Raw genomic sequence first — 16,792 nt, 5'->3', positions numbered from 1 at the left:
ATCTACACTTCTTCTCTTGTTTTAAATGCCATTTGTAAACTAGAAGCTACCAAATTAATGTCTTTAGCCAAATCATTTATCCTGAACTCAAAGTTCACATATACAACTGCCTACTCCACATCTTCACTTGGATTAAACAGGTATCTTAAATTTAAAATACCTTGAGGCAAATCCCTGATCATCTCACTCAACATTGTCCAACTTTTTTGTCTTTGTTAATGACAGCACTATCTTTCCAGTTGCTTGGGTCAAAAATCTTGATCCCTTCTTCTAATTATTAAACTCCAAGGCATGTGTGGTGGGAACACCATGATCTTTGGGAGTCGAACAGACCTTGAGCTCAAATTCCAGCTCTTCTACTTCTGGATCACCTAACCTGAGCCATTAAAACTCTCTGCATCCCAGCCATGAGGACCCAAGGAGAAAACAGAAAAAGCACTTAAGCATAATGTCTAACACACAGTAGATGCTGAATAAATGAGAATTATTCACAGGGCAGAGACTGACAACCTTCCAACGCTCATTCTTCTTTTTCTTTTAAAAACATAACACCTGGGGCGCCTGGGTGGCTCAGTCGTTCAGCGTCTGCCTTCAGCTCAGATCTCAATCCTGGGGCCGTGGGATGGAGCCCCGCGTCAGGCTCCCTGCTCAGCAAGGAGCCTTCTTCTCCCTCTCCCTCTGCCACTCCCCCTGCTCTCTCAAATAAATAAATAAAATTAAAACAAAAACAAAAACTAAAACCCCCTACATTTCCAGGCTTCAGAAGCAGATAGATGTGTCCACATGACCACGTCCTAGCCAACGGGATAGGAGGCCGAAATGGGGTATTTAACTTCCAGGTCGCATATTTTTTAAAAGCTGCTTGCCGTCCACCTGTTTTTGCCCTCGTCACACAGACTAGAACGTGATTGTGGTGGTGGTGATTCGCATTCATCTCTGCTGGCAAGGGAAACACCTTGCTTAGGGGACAATGGGACAAGATGAAAGATCAAGGTCCCCAGATGGCAGCGTGGAGCAGAACTGCCAACCCAAGTGCCCACCAACAGAGACACATACAAGCAAAAGAAAAAACCAATTTTCCCCCTGCAAAATGATGATGCCTACAAGTAAATTCATCTTCACTACCTAGAATCCATCTGACTCCTTCGACATATTTTTCAAGCTAAATTTTCCAGAATACCCTTACAAGTGTATGAATCCTCAAAAGGTATGTCACTACTGAAAAGAATAATGTGAATGGGGGGAAAAACAGCATATATGGGAATTTGCGGCAGCCTGTTAAAAATGAAAAGGAATGTATCTTTTCCCTTGAATATTATACCCTGCTGCTTCATGACTATTCATTTGACAACATTTATTCCGTATAATAGCATACTGGATTTTCAATTAGATATGAAATAAAACTCTCAGTGGGAAATGTTAATAGAAAGCTGAGGAGAAATAAACTTACATCCTTGCCTTTTCACTTCCCTCCAAAAGTAAAGTATTACAGGTCTTGTCACTGAGAAGAAATTTTCCTTATTCATACAAGAAGGAAGGTGATTCCTGGGACCAGTATATAAGCAACCGTCTCGTTTTCTTGTTTTGCCAGAAGCCAAATGACAATTTTCACTTATACCTTACCAGTGACAACACTTTCTTTATACTTTTCTATGAGCCAGAAAAAAAATGTCACTAAAAACACAAATATAAGAGCTCACTGAGTGGACAGAAATAGACTTTGATTGCTGAACTTTAATAAATCTTAAAGTAATTGCAAACAGATTGCAAGTTCTCAGTAAATTTCCTTCATTCCAGGAAAGCAAAGAAATCTAAACACCAAAAGTCCTCCAAGTCTAAGTGTTCCCAAGATTCACTCACACAAATCCTTTCATACCTTCAAAGTAATGGAATAACCATGGGTAACCAAAATTATCTACTTTATACATCCTTAGCATAGTGGTTAAAAGTACAAACTGTGAAGCCAGATTGCCTGAATTCAAGTCATGGGTCAGCCAGTTAATATTTTTGTGTTTTAGGGCAAGTTACTTAATTTCTCTGCCTCAGTTTCCTGTAAATGGAGATTATTAATAAAACCTGCCTCACTGATTAGCCATAGATGCTGTTTCAGGGACTTCATGATTTCATTCTAGAAAGTGCTCTGGAAAAGTGCTAAGACTACTGTGTTTCTAGTGTTTCTTCCTTCTATGTGCAGGTGTGTGTGTTTATCTATGTATAATGTGTCAAAATATACTATGAAATAGACACACACCTAAAGACCTGCAAAGTCACTTTCTTTAATTATCTAAAGTTTCAGTTCTTCAAAAGTCTTCTGGTTACAATTTCTAGAGACAATTTATTTCACTCATTCAACAACTGGTTATTGGGCACCTACAACGGCAGGTGCCATGACGGTTGTGATAAAATGAAAAGATAAGGTCCTTGCCTACATAGGAGCTAATTGTCAGAGCAGCACCGTCCAGCAGAAATGTAATGTGAGCCCCAAATGTGTGCCAAATGTAGAATTCTAAATTGTATCATTTCAATAGCTTATATTTAAAATTATTAATGGCATTCCTTTTTTGGTACTGTCTTCAAAATTCAGAGCATATTTTATATTTACAAGCACACTTCAATTCAGATGCTGAACTTTTATTAGAAATACTGATCCTTACCCACGTCTTTCCATATTCATTCTACTAGCACACTACGAAGGCTATGAACTATGCTAACTATGCTGTCTAACTACTAGCCACAGGTGGCTATTCACATTTAATTTATAGTAAGTAAAGTTAAAAATTCAGTTCTTCAGTTGCAGTAGCCACATTTTAAGTGCTCACTTGCTACTTATGGTTAGCTACTCTATTAGACACTGCAGATCTAGGGAGAAGACAAATGTGCATCAACTATACTTAAATAGTTTCTACAGCAGAGGTATCCGCAGAGTATACCAGTAATATTTAAGAAGTAGCACCAAAGAAACACATTGAGAGAGGGGAAGTGTCAGCAGAAATGTAAAGAATAAGCAGGAACTTGCTAGAGAGGCAAGTTAGGAGACAATACTACAGGTAAAAGGTACCAAAAAAAAAAAAAAAAAAGAGAGGGAGAGAGAGAAAAGGCCCACAAGTTTCAAAGCGTTTATTAGCAAGACTTTAAATACATCAAGTTACCGAAGACATGAAAACTGGCCAGGTCTTGAGCAGGGACCAAATCTGAAGTATTTTACAGCCCATAATATAATGCTGCAGGATACTAAAGATTTGTTGAAGGAAGCCTTTTCTCCCTAAATTTGCAGTGAAATTTAAAAAGAAAGAACTGTGTGTTGAAATGAGAGGAAAAGGGGGAGAATCAAAGAAGCTAAATACATGTTAAAATACAAAATTTATGAGCATTAACATGTAAAATAATACTTTGGCAAACATAACACCCCAAATAAGTTTAACTAACCATCTTATCATTAACACCAAAGAATTTTTATATAGTCAACTTTAGAAAATTTTGAGATCTTGCTTCTTTGCAGAGTTTTAGAAACTAGGTTTGGAAATTAGTCTGAAGGGACTTTTGAGAAAGATGCTAAATAATTTCTACATCCAACACTCTCACTTAGTGAAAGCCAACCATGAAAATTTAAAAAGCCAAAAGACATCTGTATTGTTTAACTGCCACTGAGTTCCCAGAATATCACTTATAACTGTTCCAGAAAGTCTTATTGTCTAAGTAGGCTTACAATATTGAGCTATCACATATAACACAAAGGATTAAGATTTTAACACAAAATAAGTAAAATAAAGATTTAAAGTTATAAAGAAGATGTTTCGATTCCTGTAAATCATAAAATAATGAAGCTGGCACCACTACATACCACAAACAACCCAACATTTTCTAAAAATCATATGCCAAATCGAAGGCAGCTAAGAAAATCTGGGACATGATCAGAGCCAATTTCACTGGGTATAACCCTTACACACTCTGGAGAAATATTATTTTTTAAGGAAACAGAACAGTATCCAAAATAGTTTAAGTTCTGACTGCTTCAAACTGGCCCATTCAATAGATATTTAGTAAATTAGTTTCTACAGTAAAGGTTTTCAAGACTTTTCCTCAATTTTATTTATAACTGAAAACATAAAATACATTTCAGAACCTTTGTTCTTCATAATCCTAAGCAACATTCATACAAGAAAACAATAGCTAAATTCAAATTTTAGACTAGTCTAAACTAAATGCTATTTCAGTTCATCTTATCATTTAGACAGTAATTATTATAGTTCATACAAGCCCCAAATGATAAGGAAATCTTGCTACCAGTACATTTCACTTCAAGTATTAAATATAGCCCAGAAAAATGGTATTTGCTTAAGATTCATTTTTTTCCCTGTTGATTTACATCAAAAAAAAAAAAAAATCAGACAAGGCAAGCCAGTGCTTAGTATTTTGTCTCTAACACACAAAAAAGCAAGTAAAAATCCTACAGAGTTTTTTAACATCAAAAAAAGGAAAAGAGAGAGGGGAGGGAGAAACTGAGCAGGGACTATTCTGTTCTTTCCTAGAGAATATTAATATAGAACCGTATAATATGTTAAAAGGTACCAACATCTCCCTGGCTCACACACCCAGTTCTAGGTACTCTACCCACTCCTCTCAATCCCCTAACGTGGATTAAAGGAAACCTCCACCAACTACCTACCATTTCTCTGCTTCCTCTTCACAGCAAAACCTACTGAAAGTTGCCTCTACTTTTTATCTCTACTTCCTCACTTCAATCCATTATAAATGTGCTTTTTATCACACCACTTCAATGAAACAGCTCTTCTCAAGGTCATCAATGACCCCCCCCCCCCATTTCTTTTTAAGTCAACGGTTAAACTTCTCTGACCTCACTTTTTTTTTTAATTATGTCTCAGCATCCTTTGACCCAATTGATTACTTCCTCCTTAAAACACTCTTCTCTAAATATCACAGGGTCCTAACCTCACTGATTATACCTTCTCAGAAGCTTTTTTTCCTTCACCAAACTTCTAAAAAGTCTTGTATGCACATATCCTCCCAATGGCTGGTATGTGCTATGGTGAGCGCTGTGAATTGTGTAAGACTGTTGAATCACAGACCTGTACCTCTGAAACAAATAATACATTATATGTTTAAAAAGAAGGAAGAAGAAGAAGAAGAAGATAGCAGGAAGGGAAAAATGAAGGGAGGGAAATCAGAGGGGGAGACGAACCATGAGAGACTATGGACTCCGAGAAACAAACCGAGGGTTCTAGAGGGGAGAGGGGTGGGGAGATGGGTTAGCCTGGTGATGGGTATTGAGGGCAAGTTCTGCATGGAGCACTGGGTGTTATACGCAAACAATGAATCATGGAACACTATATCAAAAACTAATGATGTAATGTATGGTGATTAACATAACATTAAAAAAAAAAAAAACCTTGTATGCCATGGGTCTATTCCTGCCTCTTTCCTCTTTCCAATCTATACTCTCTTCCCAGGTGACCCCATATAGACTCAAGGTTTCAAATGCCAAAAATGTGTTGATGACTCTCAGACGAAATCCCTAGCCTGGATCTCCCTAGAGCTCGAGCCTCACAGAGACAACAACTACTCCACATTACCACTAGGACATCTAATATGCATTTCAAACTTAGCTCTTGGTAATACCATCAGGGCCTACTGGATCCAAGTTTCGTTGCTTAATTCTTTTTGAGCAGTTCTATTTGTAAGGATTCGTATTTCATGACTTTATTTTTTCCTAGCGGTCTTCCAAAGAACAAAGAGAAAATTTACTTTAATAAATAAATAAATAAATAAATAAATAAATAAATAAATAAATAAATAAATAATAAAATAAAAGTCATGTTTTCCTGGCAATTACCATATAGCTACGTTGGACCCTTTTATAAATCCAAAATATATTATGGGACCTCAGTGTTCTTCCTATATCTTAAAATCTTTTCTAATTCATCATCCTGGCAATTACTTCATCATTACTCATCAGTTATTTCCAACTATACTTAAAAATTTAAATAACAAGGAAGAATAATGGAATTGCCTAGAAGGAGGATGCACTACTGTACCATCCTTCAGTTTTCTTATTGCGTTACCCAAAAAGTATTGCCTCGTCTTTCAAAAAGAAGTCTGGAGAAACCATCCTTATATTCATTTTGGGTTTCAGTGGACATAGCTGAGAGTTCAGAATATTTCATTATCCACCCATAATGGCAAAGAGATCAATGGAGAAAAATGCTTTGCAATTATTAGATGTTGAATGTGAACAGGCAGGTCATAGTAAAATTTCAGATAATGAATCTGCAAACAGCAATAATCCTAGATGAATCTTCTCAAATCTAAGATGCGGTGAGTTTACAACATATTTTTAAGGACAAAAAGGAAATATAGGATTCATAGTCAATTCAATAAGGACTTTATCATGTACTATGTTACAAGAATCTGGACTATCTCATTTACCTAAAAGGATATGTGGTAGTATTCTTTCATCTTTTATGTTTGTACAGCAAAATTTACTTGATAAAGCTCATAGATGTATAAATGCTGCAGGCAGATATTTATATAAAGGTGTACAGAAGAGAAGGAAACTGGTTATATAGAAATGAAAAAATCATTGGATAGAGCATTCTCATTGTGAATTTATAAATTTAAAAAACAAAAATGCTTTTCAACTGATAATGGTTATCCTTTTTTTCAAACAAAATCATCAGCCATCAAAATTTTTCAAAGTATTGCTTTTGACAATGAAAATACAAGAACCAGAAGTAATGATAAGCCAAAGCCTACTAGAAATGTATTTAAAATCTGAAATTAGTACGTATTCAATGTATATGTTCCAGGTTTATCAATGGCAGTTGATGAGTTAATTATTTTTAAGGACTTCTCTCATTTTGAATATGTATATGCCTTCACAACCAGGAAACAAAGTAAAAATGAGTTTGACACCCAGTAAACTATTTTGTGGCTATCAACAAACTGATTCTAAAATTTATATGGACTCTTCGGTCTTGGTATTGGAAACAAGATGATGAAGGTGTAGTCATCATCTGGAAAGCGTCGCAAAAAGAGACACATGTGCTGCCACTGTGGCTCTAAATTCTACCACCTTCAGAAGTCAACCTGTGGCAAATGTGGCTATCCTGCCAAGCAGAAGAGAAAGTGTAACTGGAGTGCCAAGGCTAAAAAACAAAATACCTCTGGAACCTGTCAGATGAGGCACCTAAAAATTGTATTGCTCAGATTCAGGCATGGATTCCGTGAAGGAAAAACACCTCAACCCAAGAGGGTGACTACTGCAGCATGCAGTTCATTTTAAGGATTTCAATGATGGCTCACACAATAAATGTGCTGGTTTTAAATAAATAAAGTTTATATAAAGAGGCAAAAGGTTCAGAATAGCTGACAGGATATTGAAAGACAAGAACAAGCTAACCAACTTCAAGACTTTCAAAGTCACAGTAATTAAATCCGTGTGGAACTGGTGAAAGAATAAACAAACAGATCAATGGAACAGAATAGAGGGACCAGAAATATACCCACAAAAATATAATCAACTGATCCCTGACAAAAGGGCAAAGTCAACACAATGAAGAAAAGATAGTCTTCTTTAACAAATGGTGCTGGAATAAATGGACATCAACATGAAAAAAATTAATCTAGATCTTACACTCTTAAAAAAATGAATTGCAGACCTAAATAAAAATGCAAAATTATAAAACTTCTAGAAGATAACACAGGGGGGCGCCTGGGTGGCTCAGTTGGTTAAGCGACTGCCTTCGGCTCAGGTCATGATCCTGGAGTCCTGGGATCGAGTCCCACATCGGGCTCCCTGCTCGGCAGGGAGTCTGCTTCTCCCTCTGACCCTCCCACCTCTCATGTGCTCTCTCTCATTCTCTCTCTCAAATAAATAAATAAAATCTTTAAAAAAAAAAAAACAGAAGATAACATAGGGGGAAAAATCTAGATGGATCTTGGGTTTGGTGATCACTTTTTAGCTAAGATATCAAAAGCCCAACCCAGGAAAGGATTGATTAAACTGAAGCACTGACTTCATTAAAAATAAAAATTTCTGTTCTGTGAAAGACACTGTCAAAATGATGAGAAGACAAGCCACAGAGTGGGAGAAAATATTTACAAAAGACGTCTGTGATGACAGCCCGTTAACCAAACTACACAAAGAACTTTCAAAACTCAACAACAAAAAAACAACTCCATTACAAAATGAGCCACAGGCCTTAACAGATATCTCACCAAGGAAGATATACAGATGGCAAATAAGCATATGAAAAGATGCTGAACATCATATGTCACCAAAGAGACACAAATTAAAACTACAGATATCACTACCCACCTATTAGAATGGCCAAATTCCAGAACACTGCCAACACTAAATGCTGGTGAGGATGTGGATCAACAGGAATTCTTATTCACTGATGGTGGGAATGCAACATGGCATAGTGACTTTAGAAGAGAGTTTGGAGGTTTCTTACAAAATTAAACATATTCTTACCATACGATCCAGCAACCTTGCTCCTTGATATTTAACTAAAGGCATTAAAAACTTATACCCACACAAATTGGCCTAAGCCTGGAGGTTACCCACACAAGTGTTTAGAGCAGCTTTATTCGTAATTGCCCAAAGTTGGAAGCAACCAAGATATCCTTCAGCAGGTGAATCGACCAACTGTGGCACATCCAGATAATGGAATATTATTCAGCACTAAAAATAAATGAGCTTCCAAGCCATAAAAAAGATATGTAAGAACCTCAAATGCATATTTCTAAGTGAAAGAAGCTAATCTGAAAAGCCTATATAGTGTATGATTGTAATTATATGACATTCTGGTCAATGGGCTTTTATCATGCAAATTATTTCTTCCACTCCATGGCTTGTCTTCTCATCATTCTGGAAAAGGGAAAACTATAGGGACAGGAAAAAGATTAGTGGCTGCTAGGGATTATGGGGGAGGGAAGAATGAACAGGCACAGCACTGAGTATTTTACTATAATGGTAGATAAGGGTCATTGTACATTTGTCCAAACCCATAGTATATACAACACCAAAAGTGAACCCTAAGGGGAACTATGGTCTTTCAGTGATAATATGTCAATGCGCATTCATCGATTGTAACAAATACACCAATTTGGTGGGGAATGTTGATAATGGAGGAGGCTGTGCATGAGTGGGGGCAGGGGGCATATGGGTTAGCTCTGTACTTTCCACTCGGTTTTACTATGAACCTAAAATTGCTGGGAAAAAGAAGTATTTTTAAAGTTGAGTTTGATATGTTTAAATTCTTATTAACATTTCTAATAAAGCTATCTTCATTATTCCTGTATATGTACTTCTAAACATTATCTGTAAAATAACTTAAAAATATAAAATTGAAAGTAAAAAGGGTACAATGGATTCAGATGGTAAATGATGATGACTATTTTTGTTGGTGTACAGAGGGCTAATATGGCCCCAACAGAGAGGATGTCCGCAACCTACACTTCTACATCCAACTTCAAGACTTGCCCAATTCAGCAAATAGCACCACTATGCACTTAGTTACTGACACCAAAAAATTAGGGTCATCCTGGACTCCTTCCTTCATACCATTCCAGCCTCTCTGCCAATTTCCACTGGCTTCATTACTTGAATCTCCACTGTAACCATGGTGATCTAAGCAGCGTCCTACATGATCTTCCTGCTTCCATTCTCTGCTGTCCTCTTGTCTATCTTCCACACGGATTATAAACACCTCACTGTGAAAAACCCTACAAATGTTTTCTGTCACATTTTTAAAAATCCAAACTCCTTCCTGTGACTTACTAGTCTCCATGTGACCCTGGCTATTTCTCCAACCTTATCTCTTATTCCTCCTCCCCCTTGGCTCACTGTCCTTGAACATACCAGGTTTATTATCACCTTGTAGTTTTTTCTGCTGGGAATGTTCTTATACATGGCCTCTCATGGTTTCCTCATCTTTACCCCTTCAGTTCCCAATCCAAAAGTCACGTCTTCAATGCAGCCTTCTCTGACTCTAACTAAACAGCTCTCACCATACCCTATGACCTTCACAATCTACCAAAATCTGTTTTATCTTCTCCATAATTATCAGTATTACCTTACTGATAATTAAAATTATCTTACTGGGCGCCTGGGTGGCTCAGTCGGTTAAGCGACTGCCTTCAGCTCAGGTCATGATCCTGGAGTCCCGGGATCGAGTCCCGCATCGGGCTCCCTGCTCAGCAGGGGGTCTGCTTCTCCCTCTGACCCTCCCCCTTCTCATGCTCTAGCTCATTCTCTCTCTCAAATAAATAAATAAAATCTTTAAAAATAAATAAATAAATAAAATTATCTTATTTATATACATGTTTATTATTATCTATCTACCCACCCACACAATCTTGTTTTTAGATTGATTATTTATTTATTTATTTGTCTGTTTGTTTGTTTGACAGAGAGAGAGACACACTGAGAGAGGGAACACAAGCAGGGGGAGAGAGAGAGGGAGAAGCAGGCTTCCCGGTGAGCAGGGAGCCCGATACAGGGCTGGATCCCAGGACCCTGGAATCATGACCCAAGCTGAAGGCAGACCAAAAACTATCTCAGGTGGCTCAGCCAGTAGAGCATCTGACTCTTGGTTTCAGCTCAGGTCATGATCTCAGGGTTGTGAGATCAAGCCCCTTGTCAGGCTCCACGCTCAGTGGGAAGACTGCTGGAGATTCTCTCTCTCTCTCTCCCCTTTTGCCTCCCCCATGCTAAATAAATAAATAAATAAATAAATAAATAAATAAATAAATAAATAAATAAATAAATAAAACCTTAAAAAAAAAAAGAGTAGAAAATACCGTGTTCACCACTCCATTCCTACCACCAAGAACAGGGGCTAGCACTTAATAGGTACTCATTAAATACTGGCCATTTAAACAACAAACGGGAATCCGTGAAAGTTACCATCAACTCCTTGCTGAGGACAAGATGAGAAGTGTATAGGTCAGCACATTACCTCCGCACCACACTTACTCAATTTTCCTTACTGTATAAGGTACAGAAATGTTTGTATATCAATCCATTATTGTCATACAGTCCCAAACTCAAATGGACTGTCCATAGTATTAAAATGTTTAATCTGCGTGGGTCAAATAGGACATTGCAGATATGTAAGGAAAGAGAATAACATCTCTGCCCTCCTCCAAATTCCTTTCCCTGAAGAAAGTCTGTTTATAAACATCAAGCAATTGAAAAGCTGCCAAATTTTGATCTCTCTCAATATTCATATTGGTTTAGTTCCATTGAAAAGAAAAAATATGGCTCAGAACAATGTAGGGGTTGGTCGGGCTCTTTCTTCTCCCCTAACTCATGATTGCACGCTACCAAGCCAACCTGCAGCAAACACAACTTAGGAAGCACATGGGGGCTTGGAAAGCCTTTGGATGAATCAGCTCAAAAACATCTGTACTATCAGAAAAAACAACTTATAGCATGTGTTCTACTGACCTACTGACTGTGACTAAGTGACACTGTCATTGTTTTCATTCTCAGCATATTAGCTGTTACAAATATCTAGGTATTTCAAGAAAACAGTGTTAGTGTACTGAAAATATTCAAGACATCTCTTATGAACTTTTGATGGAAAAGCAACGTAAAAACAATGATCCTATGAAACATATTCCTAAAAAGTGATGGGTATATTAACCAAAACCCATCAATGATAGCAGCATTTTATGCTTCCCCAAATTAGTGAAACAAGAACTGATATAAACCCATAAAACTAGTTACATCCTAAAAGCAAGGGTAGGTGAAACTTAAAACATCTGTAACCCAACGATCAATACTACCTTGAAATTAAAGACTATAAAAAGAACTGCATTTTTAGCCACTGGGGCTGAAGAACTCACAAGTGTAGGTAGTATGCTGCAGGAGGGGCAAGTCTTTCACTAACACCACAGGATCTCTGGCCCAATGGGTGGAGTTTGATAGTAATTCTTGCTACTAGTAAAAAAAAAAGAACTGCATTCTAGATCATGAAAACAATTTACTGTATCTTTTGTATTACTCATCACTTTTCAGTAAAAGCATTCTTTCAAGTACATCCTTCTTTTTAAGATAGGGCCCAAAGGAATAAGAGCTGTGTCTTCTGCTGTTCTTTCTTTTTTTATGCCTTTAAAAATTTTTTTAATCCATCTGTATACAGGACAAAGTCCTTGCTATCTATAAAATGTAATGTATCAAATTCTACTTTCTCTCCTGACTTACATTCATAATTTGAAACTAAATTCTGGGGCATAACCCCCATTAAATTCCTCAATCAGTAGACAAAAGAAAAGTATGTCCAGATTCCTACTCAGATTACATCTTGGCCATTCTTAGTCATTTGAAAGGTTTCTTTCCCTCCCAGCCCAGCTGCTGAGATAAGCTCTGGTCCCTTGAATTGCCACCCTGCTCCTAGTATTAACCACTTCCTTGCCAAACAGAGCTATAGGGATTTTTAAAAAGGAATAAAAACTGAACGAAATAAAGGCACTAATCTCTCTTTATAGAGAGAAACTAAAAGGTAGTTTCTCAGCAGCCCCAAACCACAAGGGTTCAGGTTAAAAGGGTCACAGACTTTGAAAACAAAAAGGGATTTTAGGCATCAGTCTACCTACCTCCTTTTACAAACAAGGAAACAGAAAATACTACATATCAAATTAATTCCCTAATTGAACAATTCCTTAAAATTCCATATTTTAGGTGAAGAATATCTACCGAAAAATGTAAAGAACAGAAACTTTACAGTAACTTGCTTCAGAAGCATATCCCACTTTTCATCTATTCAGTGAGCTTCACTGTGAACTTGATTTGTACGTAGGGCAAGTAAAAGCATTTCATTCATTCCACAAACATGTGTGGAGTGCCTACTATATGAAAATAGCTGGTGTGGGAGGAGGTACAAAATTCCCAGCACTCAGTGAGCTTACACCCTAGACAGGGAAAAAAGAAAGACAATAAACAAAAGAAATCAGCAATAAGTGAAGCAAAGTACGTAAGCTGGGAATAAGTGCTACGGAGAAAAATAAAGCAGAGAAGTAGGTGGTAGTGTTGGGGGCTGGCAGTGACTTAAATACAGTAGTCAGGGAATAGCCACATAGATGTCTAGAGGAAAATATTACAGGGAAGGCAAGGTCAAAGCCTGGAATGCTCAAGGAAAGGCAAGGAAGGTAATACAGTTGGAATGCATGAGGTGGAGAAAAGCAGGAGATGAGGTCAGAGAGGTATCAGGAAGCCAGATCTTTAAGTTCCTATAAGGCCACTGTAAGAACTCCAGTAAGATGGACTTATTCTAAGTAAAAAGAATATCATACAAGGTATTGAGCAGGACAGTGACGTGACCAGACCTAGGCTTCAACATGATGACTCTAGCTACTGATATACCGAAGGCAGGTGTAGCATCTCAAGACCAGTTGAAAGTCTACAACAATTATCTAAACAAAAGATCCTGGAGGCTTGGACTAGAGTAGCAGCACTGGAATAACAAAAGGTCATTGAATTCTGGATATTTTCTGAAAGTACAGTCAATAGGATGTGCTGACAAACAGGATATGGTAGAAGAGAGAAACCTAGAAATATACAATATATCATGATACATGCAATACAGACATACATATATAAGTTGCATCCATTTCAAGTGTACAATTCAAAGAGTTTTGACAGATGTATGTATCTATGAAACTACTGCCACAATCAAGAAGCAGATTTCTTTGACCCCCAAAAGTTTCTCACACTCCTTTTCAGTCCCTTGGCAAGCACTGATCTGCTGTTCTCGGTCACTGTAAGTTAGCAGTTTTTAGAATTTTATATAAATGGAATCTTAACAGTTTAAGTCTTTAGAGTCTGGCATCTTCCACTCAATATAATAATTATGAGATTTATTTACACTGTTGCATGTCTCACTGGATCATTCCCTTGTATTCCTGAATAGTGGTATATCCCCTAGATAGTTACACCACTTTTTATAATCCATTCAACCACTGATGGACACGTGGGTTGTTTTCAGTTTGGGTCTGGGATATTGTGGTATAAGAAATACATATTTTTAGGGTGCCTGGGTGGCTTATTTGGTTAAGTATCTGACTCTTGATTTTGGCTGAGGTCATGATCTCAGGGTCATGAGGTCGAGCCCCACGTCACGCTTTGCACTCAGGAAGAGTTGGCTTGTCCCTCTCCCTCTGCTCCTCCCCCCACTTGTGATCTCTCTCTCAAATAACTAAATAAATAAAATCTTAAAAAAAAAGAAATACACATTTTCAAGACATGAAAGCAACTTTAAGCGTCCATCAGTGGATGAATGGATGAAGGGAATGTGGTATATTTACACAATAGAATATTATTCAGCCATTAAAAGAAGGAAATCTTGCCATTTGTTACAACATGGATGGACCTTGAGGGCATTATGCTAAGAAAAATAAATCAGAGAGGGGCGCCTGGGTGGCTCAGTCGTTAAGCGTCTGCCTTCGGCTCAGGTCATGATCCCAGGGTCCTGGGATCGAGCCTTGGATCAGGCTCCCTGCTCTGATTCCTCTCCCACTCCTCCTGCTTGTGTTCCCTCTCTCACTGTGTCTCTCTCTGTCAAATAAATAAACAAAATCTTTAAAAAATAATAAAAAAAGAAAAAAAAGAAAAAGAAATCAGAGAAAGACAAAAACCATATAATCTCACTCACATGTCAAATCTAAGCAAAGAAACAAACTGAACTCATAGACACAGAGAACAGGCTGGTGGTTGCCAGAGGCAAGGGGGGCAAGGAGGTGGGCAAAATGGATGAAGGGGGTCAAAAGGTACAAACTTCCAGTTATAAAATAAAGAAGTCATGAAGATGTAATGTGCAGCATGGTGACTATAGTTAATAATACTGTATTGCATATCTGAAAGTTGCTAAGAGTAAATCTTAAAGTTCTCATCACACACACATACAAATTCTGTAATTATGTACATTGATATCAGACTTATTGTGATCATTTTGCAATGTATACAGATTTCAAATCAATATGTTGTGTACATTATATGTCAATTGTACCTCAATTAAAATATACATATTTTGTTGGTCTTCCTCCAGTTCTTGGCACAAAGCTCCTAAATCCTTGGAATTTTTTAAGTGGTAAGGGTGACAGGAACATCTTCTGTTATTCATGATAAGACCCCTCTCAACCATATCTGAGTTCATGTTAATTAAATGACTGCCATGGTCTCCTTGATAGCTACAGAATGGGGGCTGGTTAGCAGGGGAACCAACTATATGACTAGAGGGTTGAAACTATCAGCCCTAACCCTGATGTCTGTCCTGGAGACAGAGTTCGACCACCAACAGCCAATGATTCAATCCATCATGCCTACATAACGGAGACTTCACAAAAACCCCAAGTGATGGGGTTTGGAGGATTTCGAGGTTGGTGAACATATCCGTGTATCAGCAGGGTAGTATATCCCAAACTCCATGCGGAAGGAAGCTCCTGTACTTGGGACTCCCAGATCTCTCATACCTCTTCATCTGGATGTTCATTTGTATCCTTTATAGTATCCTTTGTAATAAACCAGTAATTATATGTAAAGCCTTTCAAGGAGTTCTATAAGCCATGATATAACAAAAACTACAGAAGCTGAGAAGGGGGTTAAGAACCCCCAATTGTAGCCAGGTCAGGCTGAAGTGTGGGTAACCTGGGGACCCACTACATGTGATCGGTGCCTAAAGTAGGGGTCAGTCATGTGGGCCTGAACCCTTAACCAGTGTCAGAATTGAATTAAATTGTAGAATTCCCATCTGGTATCTGCAGAGAATTGGAGAAGTACTTGACGTGGAAAAACCACATTTGGTGTCAGAAGTGTTGTGAGCAAAGAACAGATCTTAGTAGTAAGGGTTAATGTGGCTAAAGCTGATATGAACATTTGTGGGCCAGTTTTTGAGTGAACATATGTTTTCATTTCTCTTGGGTAAACAGGAATGAAATAGCTGGACTGTACGATTAGGTGTATGTTTAACTTTTTAAAAGAAGTTGCTGAACAGTTTCCTAAAGTGGTTGTAACATTTTACATTTCTACCAGTGATTAATGAGAATTCTGTATCTTTATCAACAGTTGGTATTGTCAGGTTTTTTAACTTAGCCATTCTAATGGGTATATATAGGTAGTATCTCATTGGAGTCTTAATTTGCATTTGCCTGATAATTAATAATATAATAATAATAATACCGATCTTTTCATATGCTTATTGAACATTCATACATCTTTTGTTTTATGAAGCGAACTGCCTGATTTTTAAGGTTCTTTTTATTTACTTATTTATTAAAAAAAATTTTTTTTTTGCCACCCCACCAGCATTTTCTTTTTAAAAGCATGTACTAATTTCTTACATACAGTGAAAGGTCTTTCTGGGCTTATTCAGATAGGTTTGCTTATTCTTCAGTATTATATTGTTTAAATTGCTTTTTTATTAAAAAAATGGTATTTGGTAATACTATTTCCTCCTAATTACTGTTCACCAAAAATTGTCTTTGTTTTTATCCTTTATTTATTCTTCCAAATGAACTTCAATTTTCTGGTCAAATGTCAAAAGAAACACTTCGGGATTCTGGCACAGTGAATATTAACCAATTTTGGAAGCATGCATATTTTTATTCTGCCATCCCATTCAGGATCATAGTATGACTTTCCATTAAAATTTTATCTTTCAGTAAAATTTTATAATTTTCTTCATTGATTAGCCTTATTTTTTTTCATTAAAGTATTCTTTGATGCTATAGTGAATGGAGCACTAACCTTATCTTTTATCCAATGTCAACT

The 16,792-nt window shown here is 37.2% G+C and overlaps 1 pseudogene; it reads left to right on the top strand.

Annotated features, from left to right (window-relative positions):
• The first annotated feature begins 11,839 nt into the window (after positions 1-11,839).
• Positions 11,840-11,973, top strand: LOC123842437 (small nucleolar RNA SNORA62/SNORA6 family; annotated as a pseudogene).
• Positions 11,974-16,792: the final 4,819 nt, after the last annotated feature.

This window comes from Mirounga angustirostris, unplaced genomic scaffold (assembly GCF_029215605.1).
Source record: "Mirounga angustirostris isolate CCGP_5_RB_7025 unplaced genomic scaffold, mMirAng1.0.hap1 SCAF_12, whole genome shotgun sequence".
Taxonomy (NCBI): Eukaryota; Metazoa; Chordata; class Mammalia; order Carnivora; family Phocidae; genus Mirounga; species Mirounga angustirostris.
The sequence above is the reverse complement of the archived record's forward strand: the minus strand, read 5'-3'. Positions and strand labels throughout refer to the sequence as shown.